A 13056-nucleotide genomic window follows, 5' to 3' on the forward strand; every position below is an offset into this window, starting at 1 on the left:
AGCGACCTGCCGCACCCCCTGCTGGACTCCTTCACCCGATCTCCATCCCTACCGAACCTTTCTTCCGTGTTGGTGTAGACCTTCTCGGCCCTTTTCCTGAGTCCAACTCTGGCAACAAGTGGGTCGCCGTTGCTATAGACCATGCGACCAGGTACGCCATCACTCGAGCGCTCCCCACCAGCACTGCTACTGACGTTGCCGACTTTCTGCTCCACGACGTCATTCTACACCATGGTGCTCCTCGTGAACTGCTCACCGATCGTGGCCGCGCATTTTTGTCCCGAGTCATTGACGATCTCTTACGCTCTTCCTCAACGCAGCATAAGTTGACCACTTCCTACCATCCCCAAACAAATGGCCTCACCGAGCGCCTAAATCGCACTCTCACGGACATGCTCTCCATGTATGTCTCATCTGACCACCATGATTGGGACCTGGCGCTGCCTCATGTGACCTTCGCTTACAATTCATCGCGTCATGATACCGCCGGTTGCTCACCTTTTTATATGCTCTATGGCCGTGATCCGTCGTTACCACTGGACACCCTACTTCCGGCTACTACATCTCCGCCGAGCGAATACGCACGGGATGCTATCGCTCGTGCCGACCACGCGCGTCAGATCGCCCGCTCTAGGCTGTCGGCTTCACAAGCAGCCCAGAAGACCCTCTACGACAGCAGGCATGTCGACGTTCGTTTCTTGCCTGGCTCCCTAGTTCTCCTGTGGTGCCCGGTTCGTCGTGTTGGCCTGTCCGAGAAGTTGTTATCCCGCTACATGGGTCCGTACCGTATCGTCCGTCAGGTAACGGACATCACGTACGAGATCGTTCCCGTTTCCGAGACTAAACCGCCTGCAAACACGCCCAGTGACGTAGTGCACGTCAGTCGGCTAAAACAATACCGCCTTCCTTCTGAAGAACATAGTTAAAGCGCGAATGAATATCTCCCAGATGCGATCAACGGAGTACGTGATTACCCAAAATTCTGTGGTAGCGGTGAAGCATAAACTGTCTCGATGCTTAAACTTTTACCACGTGCTTATAATGAGCGTATACATTTAGTACCCGAACATATATAATTAAACCGCACTGCTTTTTGAATTCTAAGATAAATCACGCCGAAACGTTCGGGCAAAATACCGTAGTACCTTATTTCCTAAGCGCGACCATGCATTGGCAAAAAATAAATATTCCTCTCGCTTTATGTTTACCTTGTTCCGACATTTAGACTATATAAATTGGCAAACCGTCCGTTTCTTGCGTATGGATTAAACTGACTGGCACTTGAATTAAAGATGCTGGCGATTGGATTAAACATGGCGGCACTTGGATTAAACTCACTGGCATGCGGCCTATTTGTGGTGGCGCTTGGATTAAATATGTTGGCGCTGGGATGAAATGTTTGGCACATGGATTAAAGGGTTTGGCACTCAGATTATTTCTGTGGCGTGCGGATTATTTTAGCTGGCACTCGGATTAAAGTGAGCGGGAAAACCTGTAGTTTTGGCGAACTGTGGTGCGATCTTGTACGCATTCCAAATAAACACGGAGGCGTAGCGTTACATCCAGCCGCACGCGAATGGCCCATGTGAACCGCGACAGACGTTACGGCCCTGCATTGACCAATCGCGTGCGGTCACGTGCGGCTGGATGTAATGCCACGCCTCCGTACTTATTTTGGAACGCGTACAAGATCGCACCACTGAATACCGAAGCGAGCAGCGATATGCGTTTGCTTTTGTTGTTGGCTCTCTCACTCTCACTTTTTAGGGGAGAGATTATCCATGCGGATGCCACGAAATCCCGGATCTTCGCCACAGAGAGCTTCACTATAAAATAAAAAAAAATGCTGCTCGCCGGCAGCTGAAACCCCATGGAATTCACTCCCTTGCGACAGTACAGTCTCATCTACAAACAATGATTATTTCAGACAAGAACAGTACGACACCCTTACATAGAACAAAAAAAAAAAATTACCGTACCACACCGGCTTAAGTACTACATCGCTTGCATTTAACGCATAAGCATATTCCTGCCCCAAATATAGGCCGGGATGCTTGTGGGCCCCACTTCGCCCAGTACCGCCGGGCACCTTAAATAATGTTTTCACTCACGCACTCGCACCACTGTTACCGCTGTTTTGTTAACATACGAGACTCAATGGAGAGTTTCAGAATTGGGGACTCAAGACACTGGGTCCCCAAGCTGCGTTGGGTAGGCTGTTCTTGCGTTCGGAGGGACAGCAGAGTTGGAAAACTGGGCCAAAGCAGTCTGCGTTGGGTCAAACTCTCGCGGCGCCACACATGGCGAAATTAAGATTATAGGAGACGCGGGCCACACTGCGTCGTGGCCCGCGCTGCGTCTACTTCATCTCGCCGGCGACCCAAGACGACTTGGGGACCCACGCTAGTTTCCGATTTTTTGGTCTTGGGTCAACGCGAGCGCAAGAGCCCATGAGTAACTTGGCTTCTGCGCATGCGCCCTGGCGGCTCGCAGATTTCTTGGTTTCACAAGCTCCTTGGGGCCCCCAAATTCTCAAACTCACCAGTGACTCACTGTTTTGTCGGAATGTTCACCTTCGGCTAGCTCCACCGCCAACTGCCTTGATGTTTCACAACCTACGACACTTGCGATTATTGGTTTAATTTTCGTATAAGATATCGCACTATCTTGCCACAGCACCCCGCATCCCATGACGCATTTCGGCTTTCGCACCGAAATGAAAAGCGACAAATGCGACGAAGCGAAAGGTGAATCGAGGGTCGCCTTGAGAAGTGCGTCCACGAAATACCGAAGTGAGTCAGCGTGAAAAGTGTTGACGGGTAAGACGAATGGCGCCCATTGTGTAGCCTATTCCCGTCTCCTTCGGCGCGTTTCGCAATCCAATCCTAACGAGCGTATACGCCCAGAAACTTCAAGCAGCATCGATGAACACATCCACAAACAGAATCTTGTAATTAAGAAAACGCACGTGATTGGAAGATGAAGAAGGAAGCCACGTCGTAAGCGCAAATGTACTTTCGCATTAGACAAAATTAATTAGCCGTGAACTCGTGGATGTGATGAACAATTCGGTGTACATCATTTCCATGGTTCCCTTAATAATAATATCTGGGGTTTAACGTCCCAAAACCACGATATGATTATGAGAGACGCCGTAGTGGAGGGCTCCGGAAATTTCGACCACCTGGGGTTCTTTAACGTGCACCTAAATCTAAGTACACGGGCCTCAAATATTTTCGCCTCCATAGAAAATGCAGCCGCCGCGGCCGGGATTCGATCCCGCGACCTTCGGGTCAGCAGTCGAGCGCCATAACCACTAGACCACCGCGGCGGGGCCATGGTTCCCTTAGCTACAGGAGATCATATCTAAGCGAACGGGAACCGGTGGACGTTCTCTCAGCGGCCACTTAACCGATTTTGACAAAGTTTGATACATTTCAAAGATAAGTTAAAACCTAAGGCATGTAGCTTAGCTATTAAGTGTAAAACTCCGCTACTTACAGAAAAAAAATCACAATTCTCTCAACTGCATTTAATAACAGATTTACGAGGATGACGAAATGTGATCTAGCGTAGATCGATCTCAAATATGCCGCTAACTGGAAAGTAAAAAGTTTGCAAGACCCTAGCAAACATTACAAATGATTTCACATAACGGCTGTAAACTCACACGCGTGTCGGAAGTGAAATAGGAAGTTGTGGGAGTTGGTGAAACCCATGTCGCATTTGCTAGCCTCACAAACTGACGCCAGATAACAAAATTGCGACACCCGTTCAGTAAACAGCGGTAGGAATTTGTAAATTTCTTGAGCGAACGTTTTTGAAGCTTCCCCCGTTGCCGCAACGTTTTCTTAAAATAAATATGTGCAACATCTGAGTCAAAGTACCTTGCGTAATGATCCTGACGTATCAAGCCCTTGTACTTGATCTTTTTGTCAGATTTCAGTCGTCGAATATTTTTGAAGAGAAACTTAGACGCCTGTTAAGCAGCACAAGAAGAAAGACGAAGCACAGAAAAGTGCTTCGTCTTTCTCCTGGTGGTGCTTAGGCGTCTAAATTTTTCTTCGAAGTTATGAACCAACTTCCTCAAAGTTATGAAGCAACAAGTTGTTCTAAGTTGAATATTTTCTTTGTCTCTTTCTCCCCCCCCCCCTTTCATTTTTTGCTGCCTTTCAGTGCCACTGTTCCTTCCTGTTTTTACGTCTCGTATTCTTTTTTCTGCTCCTTGTGCAACAAGAGTGCATCCTGAGAAAGGCCTAAAGCTGCTCATGTGCACTTTTAAAAATGAATGAATGAATGAATGAATGAATGAATGAATGAATGAATGAATGAATGAATGAATGAATGAATCAATCAATCAATCAATCAATCAATGAATCAATCAAAATTGCGGTCCAGCGCGGTGTTAAAGCGATTACGGTGCTCAGCTGCTGATCCGAAGATCACGGGTTCGATTCCGGCCGCGGCGGTCGCATTTCGATGGAGGCGAAATATATATGCCAGAGGCCCGTGTACTGTGCGATGTCAGTGTATACGTTAAAGAACACCAAATGGTCAAAATGGTCAAAGTCTGCTCCATAGTTTTCTCAGTCGGACCTGTCGCGTCATAGTTTAAAGAGCAGGGTTATTGCCACGCATATTTTTCACGATGATGGCGCCATTATATTTAAAACATCAGGGGCCTTGGGCCTTTACTCTCGGAAAGCCAGGGACCAAAGGCAGGACATCGTGAGAGGCAGGTGATCGCTACGTTTCCATTTTTTTTTTCACCCATTGTGAAGCATGTTGTTTTTTTAACACGACCACGGAGGGGAGGGGGGGGGCTGCGATTAAACATTGCCCCCCCCCCTATCATCAGCAACTTTGCACACGTCTATGGTACCTCTCTTCTATGTCATGAAACGCGGAACTGCTGTTATGACGGCTGTGACTTTTCTTTCCTCCTCACTAAGTTTTCTTTCCCCTTCCCCAGTGCAGGGTAGCCTACGGGCTCAGCCTCGGTTAACCTCTCTGCCTTTATTTTATCCTCGTCCTCCTTCTCCTCTGTGTCAACAAATGCTGGAACAATCGTAAGCAGAATAGCCCCAGCCGTTACGAACAATGCCGCGCGACCCGCATGGTCTCCAGCGGTGATGTCAATGACGGTCCGATCAACATTCCCGGGGCTTTTAAAACAACGTTCTTCGTTCTCCCAGTTGCATTTTTCAGCAGTGCACCCATATTCCCCAACCCCAGCGCAGGGTGGCATACCGGATTCTACCATCTGGTTAACCTCCCTGCCTTCCTCTCCTCTCTCTTCTCCTCAGCAGTGCATATGTCACATATCCATATACCCAAAGGTACAACAAACCTTCATTGTTTAACCTCGTACAGACAGCCAGCATAACAACATACACGCGAAAACTCTGACGTTCAGGTTCAGTGGTCGTGAGGTTTCTACGGAAGGCCACTGTTCTCCTAAGGTAGGCGAACTATTACGACGTCTTCATCATCACCGTCCTGACTACGCCCATTGCAGAGCAAAGGCCTCTCCCGTGTCACTCCGTTAACCCGGTCCTGTGCTCGCTGCCGCCACGTTATCCACGCAAACTTAATCTTATGTGCCCACCTAACTTCTTGCCTCCCCCTGGCGAGCTTGCCTTCTCTTGGAATCCAGTCTGTTGCTCCTAATGACCAGAGGTTACTTTGCCTTCTCGCTACATGCCCACGCCCATTTCTTCTTGATTTCTACTATTAACACCCGTTTTTTTTTTCCCCTGGCCAACTTTGCTCTCTTCTTGTCCCTTAACACCATTACACCTTTCATTTTCCTCTCAATGGCTCGCTGCATTGTCCTCAATGTAAGTTCAAGCCTTTTCGTAAGCCTCCAGGTTCCTGCCCCATAGGCAAGTACGGGTAAGATGCAGGCAGCTGTTATATACTTTTCTCTTGGGAGATACTGAGGGATAAGCATGGGCGTCGACAAGGGGGGGGGGGGGGGGTTGCAAAAGGGGCACACTTACGAAGCCTCAGTTACGGCATCATTCGCGTAACCACTGCTATGAATTCGCAGGTCACACATCGCAATTTGACTGGTCAACAAGTTTCGTCGACTGACATTTCACTGGTATGTAGCTAGAAATGTCACGAAGCCGGGAGCATGTGGTAGAGAGATGCCGAAACACAGTGTGCATTCCTATGCTGAAAAATAAACAAGAAAAAGAGCGTGGCAGGTTATTGCCGTAAGGTCATGAGTAGCCAGGTGCTACGACTTTTCAAACGGGCAGTGTGTTTCTGACATTTATGTTTACGAAGAATTCCTGCAGAGTGCTGTGCTCGGAAACTGCGAATCAAACAATTCTAACACAGCCACGTGTTCTTTACACACGGAACTTCCTTTACGGACTGATTTTGAACCAGAAATACCGTTCCTGGCAAAGTTAAAACCGGTACCTTTGATAAGGTCGGGGGTTTAACGATGATGGATCCGATTTCGCGGCGTGACAGCTCTCTCGGGCGCGACAATGTGTTACAAAATGCACCTAAAGCTTTCGACACGATCGCAGCTCTGGAATGGCTCATGCATCTCAAGGGCCGCGCGTCGACATGCGATAGAGTTGGTAAGCATCGTTCATTATTAATTCCAGCCTATTTTATGCCCACTGCGGGTCGAAGGCATCTCCCGCTGATCTCCCGTTTACCCTATCCTGAGCGAGCTGGTTCCGTTGTATTGCCACGCCCACTTGTTTTATTTTGATGTATCCGGGTTTGACCCGCAAGGACGGTTAGCAAAGCTCGAAGCTGACCGCGCCGCAGTGTTCGAGAAGCTTCGCGATTGTAGTAGATCATTTTGTTACGATTGCGCACATGACGCGGATAGCCAAGATTATTCCAGAGGTTGCGCGACCACCAGTGATAAGGCTGGAAAGTTCGATGCATGATGTATAAAAGACTGCGCGTCCTAAGCGATCATCAGTTTTCCGACGGCCGACGCTCTGCTCGCCGCTATCAGTGCTCGCCGCTATCAGTATTGCTGTAGTGTGACTTTCAGTTTCACGGCCACAAGTTCGGCCAAATAAAGAGTTTCATCTCGGACACGCTGACTGCTGCCTTCGTCGACGTCGCGACCCCGTGACAATATGACTGCGAACTTCCTGATTTCGCCCCTCCATCTGGCCCTCCGACGTCATCGACTACGTCTCCCAACCCTTGGTATCTATTCAGTCCCTAAGCGTGCGCAGAGTTTTCCATTACGGGGTGAAGGGGGGGGGGGTCAATTTTCACCGCAGCCCCCTCCCCCCCCCCTTCACGTTGGTCGAGTCCGAAAGGAAACAAGCTTCGCAATGGATTCAAAAATGAAAATGAAGCGATTGCGTGCTTCCCACAACTGCCTGCCTTTAGTCCCCGGCTTTCTGTGGTACAGATGAGAAGTAAATCAGTTCTCGGAATGCAACATCATCGGGTTCTCGGCCGCCATTATCGTCAAAAACCTGCATGGCCATGCACCTTAAACAATGACCTCACAGGTTCGACTGAGTAAGGGTAAGGGGTAGACGTGGCGCCCCCTTATATGATAAGGGGGAGGGCCCCCCCCTGCCTCCCCCTTCCCCCCCCCCCTGTGCGGACGCCTATGATTCGGCCCTCTAACTGTCCAACGGCTCTCTTATAAATGTCCGGAAGTACATGAGCAGGCGGTATTTAGATTAAGCGAATAACGATAAATTCCACATTACCCGCTTCAGGAATAAATGCAATAGCTCCTGTGAATGATCCAACAACTGCAATGTTACATCGCCCCCGCCGTTAAGTATCTTAGACACCTGCCTCTTCATTTGACCGAGAATATTAGGACGACTGCGATCGAAGAAGGACCTAGTGACAAAGTCGGCGATTGTCATTGAACTGCATACATACATGTGTGGCGCTGTTCTCTTGTGTGTGGTACATTAAAACACTTCTGATATCTGCCATATGAGGTCGCCGTACCGCCGGATCGAAGCCTCCTGTACAACTACTGAAGCTTTGACAACGACTGAGATCCATTCTTATAACTGCTCCCTTCAACGGGAATTGCGACCACACTGTGCGTGGCGTCTGGCGTTCGGAAGCGTAAATGATCGCCGTTCACATCAGTACCTGTACGGAAACTAAAGCAGCTGCCTGCCACCGTTACCGTCCACGTTGGCATCATCGACGCAGGTATGACTCGCAAGACGCTGCATAACTACTAACAAACGTTGCCGCGAACGGTACACCTCATCAGAATGCCTGAGGTTTCAATGCGCCTTCCTTTAAATTAACATAGACCCGGAGACCAGAGGATTCAGTGCGCCTTCAAGAATATTATAGGCCTGGAGCTCAGAGGACACTAAGAATAACCATTTCGTTCATCCTACGTACACCTAAACTCTCTGGTTTCAGTGGTCGGCTGTCGACCAGAGGTACGCTTCACCGAAAACGCAAGTCCCAAGTTTCGAACCCGTACAAAAAAAAAAAATGAAACGAAATTAAAAAAAAGATAAGCTTATAACTAATGCATCAGTCTAGGTCACAGCACTCTAGTGATACTTTTCTTTTTCTTTACACTGGAATGACGCACAGCAAGCGTTGAAGTAATCTCCACAATAGGCCTCTGTGACGCCAAAGTCAAACAACCGCAGCTGACCAGCTGACAGACGTCAACGGGGCGCGTGATCCCGTGTAACGAACATTACATACGAGGTCCCCTCAAACCAGGAGCCTCGCTCCAAAAGCGGGTTCGAGAAACGACAACCTGGCTGCGCCTATCCGATTCAACCGAGCCAGCTGCACAAAGACGAAGCTGCTAGTGCGAGCTGGACTTGCGCGAAGCATACGCCTTACACAGGCCGCCTTCTAGAAAGACGGCTGTAGGAGGGGGCGCGCTGGTCCTACCAGGCGCCACAGAAAGACCTCATTCTTTTCGTTACTGGTACTGCATTCGACTCTGAGCGTACTATAGCGGCATAAACAAAACAAGAAAGCAGGGCAGACATTGAGAGAGAGAAAAAAAGCAGCACGGGCAAACAAACCTTGGAAGCTGGGACGACGGCGCGACGTACAGCGCGCGAGGTTCTCTTTACTTTTTTATCCAGTGAGCAGCTGCGACTACGAAACAGACCCTGACGCCGGACGCCTGGCCTGAGCGCCGCCGCACGAGTACAGCAGTTTACGTGGACCGCGAAGGGTTCGGTGTCGAGAGTTCGCTTCGGAGTGACGTGCGCGCGCGCGTGCTCCGAGCTCAAACCCGTAGCCTCGACGCCAGGTCCATCGCTCCCTGGGTCTGCGCTCGCGGCCTCATCACCGTTCGAGTGCACCTGACACACATTGCACGTTTTTTCTCTCCGCGTCGACTACGATTCCCTTTCCCCTCTCTCGCTCAATGTTATCGCGCCTTCCAGGCTAGAGAGGGCCTGCAGAGGCTTATACGAAGTAATCCTCGGCACGCGCCGCCGGAACAACACTTGCGCGCGGTTGTGTGAGGTGTTCGCGTTCGTGAAAAAGGCAAACCCGACCGGCGCGCTCTGATGACCTCGTCAGTCGGTACAGGAGGTTTTAAAAAAATGTCGTTCTGTGTAGGCCGTGGTGCGGGTCCTAGATCCCACGCTAAATCCTGCTAAGGTCGTTCTTCTGTGGTACTTGCCGTATCTAGATGGTTCTAACTCAATTCATCTAGATTCACAATGCTTCAGAGCTTCGCTAAAGTTTGCTTCTGAAGGGCTAGATGCGGGTTGTCGTGTGTCCGGCCATTTGTTCCGCCAAAGCTCCAACTATTCTGAATAGCTTGGCGACCTATTCACCGTGCAGTATCCCCTAATCGAGCTCGTATAGCGAAGATGGGCGGAACGCGGTGTTCGTGCAATAAAAAATTATTTATTCAGGCATTTTCTACTGCCTCGGTGGACGTGTGCAATGAAAACAATTGCTATATAACATTTTCAATGTCTACCTGTTCATTATAACGCCTGGATTGACGCGGGTAGATATAAGTGATTATATATGAAAGGGACAGTGGCGTCCGGTACATATTAGTTCACACTGAAAGGCATAAGACTCACTAATGAACGAACCTGTAAAATTCTGTCTTACTACTTTCAATAAACCGTTATCCTTTTTTTCATATGAGGGGATTAAAGTGTCTACAAACAACGCCTTCGCGGCTTTCGCCTAAGGTTTACCACACTTTTACCTTTGAAACGAGCGGACAGGGTGGAAGGATATCATGAGGTTTTATCTTTCTACTTGCGCCTCCGCGCACATCTTGCGACAGTCGGAGAACCAGGTGCACCAAGCATCCCATGGTGAAGGGGCGATGCGCTGCCATTGAGAAATGTCAATATCTTTAAGGGCTTTGAATGGCACTGTATTCTACGGGGCTATACATCATGGAAATTCTTATTCTAGGATTGCCGCACAATTGAATGGCGACTTTTTTGGCGAAATTCGTAAAAAAATACGACTTTTGGCGACTTTCTGCTCGTCGTTTGGCGACATTTACTCGAAAGCAGTGGCAACCCTGGTTTAAATCCTGCGATAAGGCAGCTCCACTACCGTGTAACCCAAGATGTGCATAGCACGGGCAACCCGGTGATTCACTCCGCAATCGCGCGCTTGCCGAGGCGGTGGCGCCCTCTCTTGCGCGGCGCGGGTTTCAGGCGTACGTTTCAGGAGTGTTTTTCGCGATCTTAGGTAAACTATTGCGATTAATTCTTGGTTATTTCTGTAGTTTGTTATTTTAGACCTTGTTGGTTAATTTTGCACTGGTTTTGAACATTGTTAGCCTTGTTTTAGGTCTGTATTTACCACGGCGCAACCATGCAAGATGAGACGGTGGATGGACGACAAACCGGGCCTCTAAAGTGCTACGCACTTAGAAGAATACCTGGAGTAGAAATGACACCTCAAGAGTGAAGCTGTACCCACCCTAAGGCGTCGACCGCGGCCACCATCTTAGTAGGGGCAGGATGACGTTCTAGCACAGCGAAGAAAAGCGGTCGTTTTCCGCCCACGCCCTGCGAGTTAGACGCTGCTGAATGTGCGTCATTGTGTCACTGGTTTCCGCAAGAAACCATAAAGCCTTGGCAAACTTCATTGGAAATAAAGTCATCAATACTCCTCTCGATATCTCACCGAGCTTCGTCGTGAACAATGATCTCTTATTTTAGAATTATCCGAGCATTTACATTAACAGGGCAAAACAATTCTATCTCTAAGCGGGCGCCATTCGAAAAGAGCATGTTTCCAAGGTAGAGTGGGTAAGCGCTGGTCTCGCTTTTTTCGGTAAGGCGTTGAGAAAGCTTCCACTCCAGCTTTTAGGGGCGAAGCTCCTTAGGATGTGGGTCGTTACCTCCTCTGTAGTAGTAGTAGTAGTAGTAGTAGTAGTAGTAGTAGTAGTAGTAGTAGTAGTAGTAGTAGTAGTAGTAGTAGTAGTAGTAGTAGTATGTATGTATGTAGCCAGCTCTAGTTTAATGAATTGCTCACTAGATGAGCAATTCACTAGATATCATAATTTACAAGACATCGTAGTGTTCCTTGATTTAATCACACTAAAAGACATACATTGCGGGCGATATACTTTAGTGAGCTTTCAACTTTTCGTCTTAATGTACATGATAAAGAAATTATTTCTACGAAAAACGTCAGCACACCGTGAGCAAGATGTTTGGTTTTGGGACGCTTTATGTGCAGTAAACGCCGTGCATCGTTCGCGAAGCCGGAGCACTTGCACGATCGCGTTCCGTTGGCTTTCGTTGGGCATGCTCCCGACCTCGCGTCGTGGAACGCGAAGAGAAACGTTACGCGCGTCGTGTCTTCCCTCTAGCCTTGCCGTTAATTCTCACAGGGCGAGCGGGGAACGCGGTCGCTCTTGGCGTGCTTTCTCTTTTGTTCGTGAGCGGACACTTTCCCTGGATTTCACCGATCACAAAGCGGTGATAATGAAGGGACCACGTCAACCAACAGTACAATAAAAGTTTGATGTTTAATATATACACGGTGTTTCACACTCTTTATATGATGTACTGGGCGAATTTCACGGAAGAGTTTCACGATTTACCGATGATTTCCTCCGGAGCTTCGCCCCACTCATCATCATTCACCCCGTGGATATGCTGTGATTTTTTTTTAACGACATTTTGAAAGTTTGCAACTGGCGCGACAGTTTTGAACCACGCTATACCGGCTATGTTTGTACTGCTGACTCAGTGCCTCACTATATCTGTACTTCCTGGTAGTACGCGCTTAAATCCGTAAAGGGGAAAGAGAGAGAGAGAGATTGAGCGCAAAAGGTAACTCCAGTGGGAGAAAAACATCCGCGTTGCTGCCCGTTACACCGTGAAAGAAGTCAAAGAGGGGAATGATCAAAAATGGGGAAAGAAAGCAAATGCGCAGAGAGAGAGAGAGAGAGATAACCACGAACAATAGAGTTTTCGAGTCCGTTCAACAAGTTCAACGTACATGGAAACTTCACTAGTGTTCGATTTCTTGCCTTAAAGGGCAAGGAGTAAAAACACAACGCATATAGTCAAAACAGTCAAAACACAACGGCATTAGTTCCCTTCCTCTTGCCCCCCTCCCCCCCCCTTCCCCCCCAGAAGGAACTCACTTGTCGTTGGTGCCCCCCGCCCTTAGTAAACTAATCCTGGCGCCGGGGATTAATTTCGACCACATGGGGTTTTTAGACGTGCACCTAAATGAAAACCACACGTACGGGTGTTCTGCATTTCGATCCCTTATAAACGCGCCCTACGTGGCCGGGAATCGAACCCGGGTCCTCGAGATATGAAGAAAACAAGAGAACGCCATTTTGCGCGAGTGTTGCACTCCTCGAGGCTCAAGCCTATTCGGTCAACTCCGCGGAAATGCCGTCAAAGCAAAGAAAATTGCGTACAATAATTCGTGCGCGGTACTAGGCGAAAAACGTTCGGGACTGCAGCTAACACTTGTGCATCACGGCCAATCCCCGCTGACGCACCTCCCGAAACGACAAGCACGTAAGAACGATGAGCCGTCTTCTAGACGCGCAACCTATATTCGACGTCGTTTCCACGTGCATGTCGA

General features: G+C 48.8%; 1 protein-coding gene across 2 annotated transcripts in view; it reads right to left on the bottom strand.

The window, feature by feature from the left end:
* The window catches only part of LOC119404822 (ras and EF-hand domain-containing protein homolog), a 115499-nt gene extending 106336 nt beyond the window's left edge, over nucleotides 1-9163 (bottom strand). For both annotated transcript variants that reach the window (XM_049419028.1, XM_049419027.1), the window contains exon 1: nucleotides 9030-9163. The gene's annotated coding sequence lies outside the window, so the exon portion shown is untranslated. The remainder of the gene's footprint in view (nucleotides 1-9029) is intronic.
* Nucleotides 9164-13056: the final 3893 nt, after the last annotated feature.

Source organism: Rhipicephalus sanguineus, chromosome 9 (genome assembly GCF_013339695.2).
Source record: "Rhipicephalus sanguineus isolate Rsan-2018 chromosome 9, BIME_Rsan_1.4, whole genome shotgun sequence".
NCBI lineage: Eukaryota > Metazoa > Arthropoda > Arachnida > Ixodida > Ixodidae > Rhipicephalus > Rhipicephalus sanguineus.